Source organism: Staurois parvus, unplaced genomic scaffold (genome assembly GCF_062004578.1).
Source record: "Staurois parvus isolate SC_StPar_1 unplaced genomic scaffold, SC_StPar_1.0 ptg000696l, whole genome shotgun sequence".
Classification (NCBI taxonomy): domain Eukaryota; kingdom Metazoa; phylum Chordata; class Amphibia; order Anura; family Ranidae; genus Staurois; species Staurois parvus.
In genome coordinates this window covers 10,957,805-10,963,849 of record NW_028318492.1, presented here as the reverse complement: position 1 = coordinate 10,963,849, position 6,045 = coordinate 10,957,805, and positions in this window count along the sequence as shown.

Sequence of the window (6,045 nt, the reverse complement as noted above, 5' to 3'; positions counted from 1 at the left end):
GGGGGTGGAACCAAGGGACAGTACTCGGAGTTGGGTAGGAGGTGGAACCAAGGGAAAGTGCTCGAAGGTGGGTAGGGGGTGGAACCGAGGGACAGTGCTTGGAGGTGTGTAGGGGGTGGAATCAAGGGCAGTGGTCGGAGGTGGGTAGGGGGTGGAATCAAGGGACAGTACTCAGAGGTGTGTAGGGGGTGGAACCAAGGGACAGTGCTCAGAGGTGGGTAGGGGGTGGAACCAAGGGACAGTGCTCGGAGGTGTGTAGGGGGTGGAGCCGAGAGACAGTGCTCGGAGGTGGGTAGGGGGTGGAACCAAGGGACAGTACTCGGAGGTGTGTAGGGGCTGGAACCAAGGGACAGTGCTCGGAGGTGGGTAGGGGGTGGAACTAAGGGACAGTGCTTGGAGGTGGGTAGGGGGTGGAGCTGAGGGACAGTGCTTGGAGGTGGGTAGGGCCTGGAACTGAGGGACAGTGCTTGGAGGTGGGTAGGGGGTGGAACCCAAGGACAGTACTCGGAGGTGGGTAGGGGGCAGAAAGTCAGAAGTGGGAGTTCCTGCACCCATTTTTGAGAAAAAAAGCCTTGTGTATGTATACATCACAATACAACAATTTCACTTTTCTCTCCTTGCCACCTCTGAGGTGGAGAAGCAGGGAGTGAGATAAATGACATAAATAGCCAGAGATGTGCTTCCATCACACTTTAGTAAACTGGCCATTTGCACTGAATTCATCTGCAATGAAAAAGGAAACAGAAAGGTGTGAATCTAGCCTTAAATGACATCAGGAGAATGCACTGTTGGTAAGCAGATGATATGCTCATTACTGAAAGTTATTACAAGTGATTGACATGCAGTTTGTTACAGGAATATCTTAGTGCTTACTAAGCAACATTTAAACACAGCTCTGTGGAACCACAGGAAACACATTATCATTCTTTATATAATAATTCAATATATTATTCATGAGCAATGTACGTAATAAAGATTGAACTGATTTCTCCTTACATGATTCAGGCTACATTAAAAAAGCTTCTTCTGATCCAATGTGAGCTAAAGTCAGCATATGTCAATTATTTTTAGGTTTTAGATGCCACCTACTGGCCAAAGTTTATATTACAGAAATATATCATTCGTAGCTGCTGTACGAATTCATTTATCTACACTGCAAGAGTAACTATACACAGGGTTTTATTTTCAGCTGGAACTCAGTTCCACCACCTTTGGCTCAGGCCCTCTGCTCCCTGCTCACCACTATCAATTGTAAACACAGAAGTCCAGCTTCTGTATTTACAAGTGACAGCTTGTTTCCCAACAGCTCCCACAAATCTGATCTCCTGAGCAGATCCCACTGCAGGACAGGGACAAGGTACAGTGCAGTCATGGGTGGGAGGGGTCATGTGGTAGGCTGCAACCTCTTTGATCTTTTTTTTTGCCTGGTGCCCATATGCCGATGCCCCCACTGGAAGATCTCCCTGCAAGTGTTTGCGGGGAGGTACTAGAGCCTGCTGGGTGCTTCAGCTTACTACGACAGCAAATGTAAGACATGTGGAAGGTGGTGGACCTTTTAAAGAGGAGGGAGAAGAAGGGGGGGTTATGCATAAGTCAGAGCTGAAGAGAGGGGAAAGGGAAATGTGGATGGGGGAGGCAGAGGTAAGCAGCTGTTGAAGAGGGCTGAACTCTGCACTTTGTATTTAGTGCACTGCTGAACTCTGCACTCTGTATGTAGTGCAGTGCTGAACTCTGCACTCTGTATGTAGTGCACGCCTGAACTCCGCATTCTATGTAGTGCACTGCTGAACTCTGCACTCTGTATGTAGTGCATTCCTGAACCCTGCACTCTGTATAAAGTGCACTCTTGAACTCTGCACTCTGTATGCAGTGCACTCCTGAACTCTGCACTCTGTATGCAGTGCACTCCTGAACTCTGCACTCTGTATGCAGTGCACTCCTGAACTCTGCACTCTGTATGCAGTGCACTCTTGAACTCTGCACTCTGTATGCAGTGCACTCTTGAACTCTGCACTCTGTATGCAGTGCACTCTTGAACTCTGCACTCTGTATGCAGTGCACTCCTGAACTCTGCACTCTGTATGCAGTGCACTCCTGAACTCTGCACTCTGTATGCAGTGCACTCCTGAACTCTGCACTCTGTATGCAGTGCACTCCTGAACTCTGCACTCTGTATGCAGTGCACTCTTGAACTCTGCACTCTGTATGCAGTGCACTCCTGAGCTCTGCACTCTGTATGCAGTGCACTGTTGAACTCTGCACTCTGTATGTAGTGCACTCCTGAATTCTGCACTCTGTATGTAGTGCACTCCTAAACTCTGCACTCTGTATGTAGTGCACTCTTGAACTCTGCACTCTGTATGTAGTGCACTCCTGAGCTCTGCACTCTGTATGCAGTGCACTCCTGAGCTCTGCACTCTGTATGTAGTGCACTGTTGAACTCTGCACTCTGTATGTAGTGCACTCCTGAATTCTGCACTCTGTATGTAGTGCACTCCTAAACTCTGCACTCTGTATGCAGTGCACTCTTGAACTCTGCACTCTGTATGCAGTGCACTCCTGAGCTCTGCACTCTGTATGTAGTGCACTGTTGAACTCTGCACTCTGTATGTAGTGCACTCCTGAATTCTGCACTCTGTATGTAGTGCACTCCTAAACTCTGCACTCTGTATGTAGTGCACCCTTGAACGCTGAATTCTGTGTGTAACACACCCTTGAATTCTGCACTCTGGAAGTAATGCATTCCTGGTATTTAATGCCCCTTTTAATACCCTCTCACTGAGAAAAAGCCCTGACTATACGTATGCATTAATACTTTTCTATTAACCATTTTTACAAAAATAGATGTCTTACAAGAGAGCCTACAATGCATAAGATAGGGAAAGAACAAGACCTGTTAAAGAGCACTTATATCATGGGAAATAGGGAGACTACAATATAAAGAACTCTCAGCGCACTAATGGCTTATATTCAGTGAATATTAAAACAATCGTACAAAAAGTCCATAAGTCCGAAAAAAAGGTTGGTAACTATGTAACTGGTTAGGTGGCAGCCATCCCAGAGTGAGCCAACTCTTAATGCATAATGTGAAAAGAAAAGAATCGAGGCGCCTTCTAAGTGCAGTATTAAAATAGTTTTAATGAGCCACAAATGTAAAAACTTACACTAAGTGGTTAAAAAGCCCATCAGTAAGGTTATCTGTAAAGCCGTCATCCATGTCCTGCCGGGATCCGTCCGAAAGAGTTTATGGTCACTATGGGTGGTGGAAAAAGTCACAGAGTGCTCTGGATGGTCAGAAGTCTCAGGCATGGTCGCCGAAGCTGGAACCGGAAGTGTCTGTGACCAGTGTGAACCAAAAGGCGGGCAGGCGGGCGGACGTAACGTCACACAGGAGGAAGTTCACCAATCAGAATGTAGATGGCAAGGCTACTCGCTCAGACCTGACTTCTTCTACAGGGCTCTAGACTTTTAATACTGCACTTAGAAGGCACCTCTCTCCTTTTCTTTTCAAAATAGGGAGACTGACATTGCTTGCATTCTCTTTAGACTGTCATGTTGACCTAATATATTTTTATTGGTTTGTGTCACTGACAAGAAACTGTTTACTCTGAATTTACTTGCTGCATACTTGTATATACAAGCAGTGACCCTGACATCCTTGGTCTTTGCAGTGGTGGAGAGTTTGGAATCTGATTGTTTGATTACTCCTGTGGACAGCTGTCTTTTATACAGGTAACAAAATGAGATTAGCAGCACTCCCTTTAAGAGACTGCTTCTAATCTCAGCTTGTTACCTGTATGAAAGACACCTGGTAGCCAGAAATCCTGCTGAATGATAGGGGATCAAATACTTATTTCCCTCATGAACATGCAAATCAGTGCATTTTTGTTGCTATTCTGTCTCTCAGTGTTACAATACACCTACCATTTGATTTTTAGACTGATCATTTCTTTGTGAGTGGGCAAACATTCAAAATCAGCAGGGGATCAAATACTTATTTCCTTCACTGTATATATAGGTGATTCAGTGCACTGTAGCAGTAAAACTACAGTGCACTATTGGCTAACAGACACTGCCCTCACAGCTTTGTTTACATTCACCTGTCAACCAGGAATCCCTGATGGACAGCTGAATAAGCAGGGCAGGGATGAGTCACTGGTTGTTAGGACACTGGCAGGTGTTGGCTCCCTGAGGACCAGCATCTCTGATCTGGAACTGCCACATTTACAGTAACAATGGTAGGTACACCGCTTCTAAATGTTTCACTTCCCACTGCAGCCAGAGGTTCGATCTGTGGTAAACTAAGCTGTAACAAAATGCAGTAAATACCACAAAATGTTTTTAAAACATGAACGCATGCAGTACTGTACTTTTTTTAGTGTATTGCCCGCTTCTGTGATAAATACTGCAATAATTATTTTAACACAAAAATCAATGTGGTATTTCTCTCTTAGTGAAGTGACCCCACAGTGTGAAATTCATAAAGAGCGCCGTAATGCAACTCGCAACAGATTTATTACATGAATGTGAGGGATAAATGAATTTGTTGCAGAGTTGTCCCTGAAGATTTTTGTATCAGATAGAATTTTGTCTATGACACAATTTGAATCATACATGTGTGACACAATTTACTTCAACATGGAAGACACCTTATTTACCTCCATTTTCCTTATCACCAACATGGCTGTATTTCTTTAGAAAATTGTCACAAAAAAGGCAATAGACAGTAACTATGTGGAAAAACAAGAACCACATGAATTTGACACAATGTTGGTACTAACAATGAAAATATTTATGGGTTTCATAAATTTGGTGTAAGGCTTTCAGTTACACCCACACCTCCAAAAATGTGTCACAAAGGCCTTATTGAATCGCCCCCACAGAGCAGAACAAGCTATGAGAAGTCAGTAATGTTAAGATCAGCTTCAAGGAGATCAGAGGCAATGCTGATGACTGGTCCTTTGCCTTCTGCTTGCCTTTTTTTTGGCCACAGCTTCCAGAGTTTAGATCCTTTTTAGGAAAGGAGGTAAGTGATGGTAATGTTCAGATACTGAACATTACCATTCATCTTATTGTACACAACTGATACCACATTGCAACATTGTTTTTGATAATTAAATGTGTGTTACAAAGATTTAAGCCAGTGGTCTCCAAACTGCGGCCCAGGGGCCAGATGCGGCCCTTTGCTCACTTTTATTTGACCCTTGGTACACTTTTTCATCCACTGATACCAATTGTGTATAATTTCCGCTACTTACACCAATGAAGGGGCACAACTCCTTCCAATGACATCAATGATGAGGCACAATTCCTCCCAGTGACACAAATGATAGGGTCCAAGGACATCACTGATGGGGCAAAAGTCCTCCCACTGACACCAAAGGGGCTTATATTTTTTTCCCACTGACGTCAGGACCTTTTCTACTCACTGGCCGCAGTCCGGCCCTCAGTAAACTGGTCCTTTGTTTAGAAAGTTTGGAGACCCTTTATTTAAGCAGTAAGATTTTCAAGGAAAATAGTAAAAACACTGAAACCTTCAGATGGTACATAATCATTTTGTAAATCCTTGAAAAGCAAGTGATGAAGTCTTTCCATTCAGTATACTAGAAGCACCCAAAGTGGCACAATAACTACCCTGTGAGCAGACATAGAGAGACCTGTGTATTTGAACATGTTTTGAGGCTTCTATTGTGCATTACCAGTTATAGTATTGTGGGAACAGCATTGTGATATCATCACACTCCAACCACGAATACATCAAGTTCAAATTAGTTTACTGCCACTTTAATCCATTGTGTGCTTACATGAGATGTACCACAAAATGATGTTTACTTTATAAGATTGTTTATATGGCACAGAGAGAGGTGATGATGTGGGAAACGTCTGCTTTTCTCTAGTTTATTATAGATTGAACTGTAAATATGTTTTCCTATTCTTTATGTCCATGCAATTGCTCTTTATGTTATGCACACTAGGAATGTGCCACTCACCATTGTCTTTCAGAGGGAGACATAGACCAGTGCTCTTTATGTTAGCAACTTCATA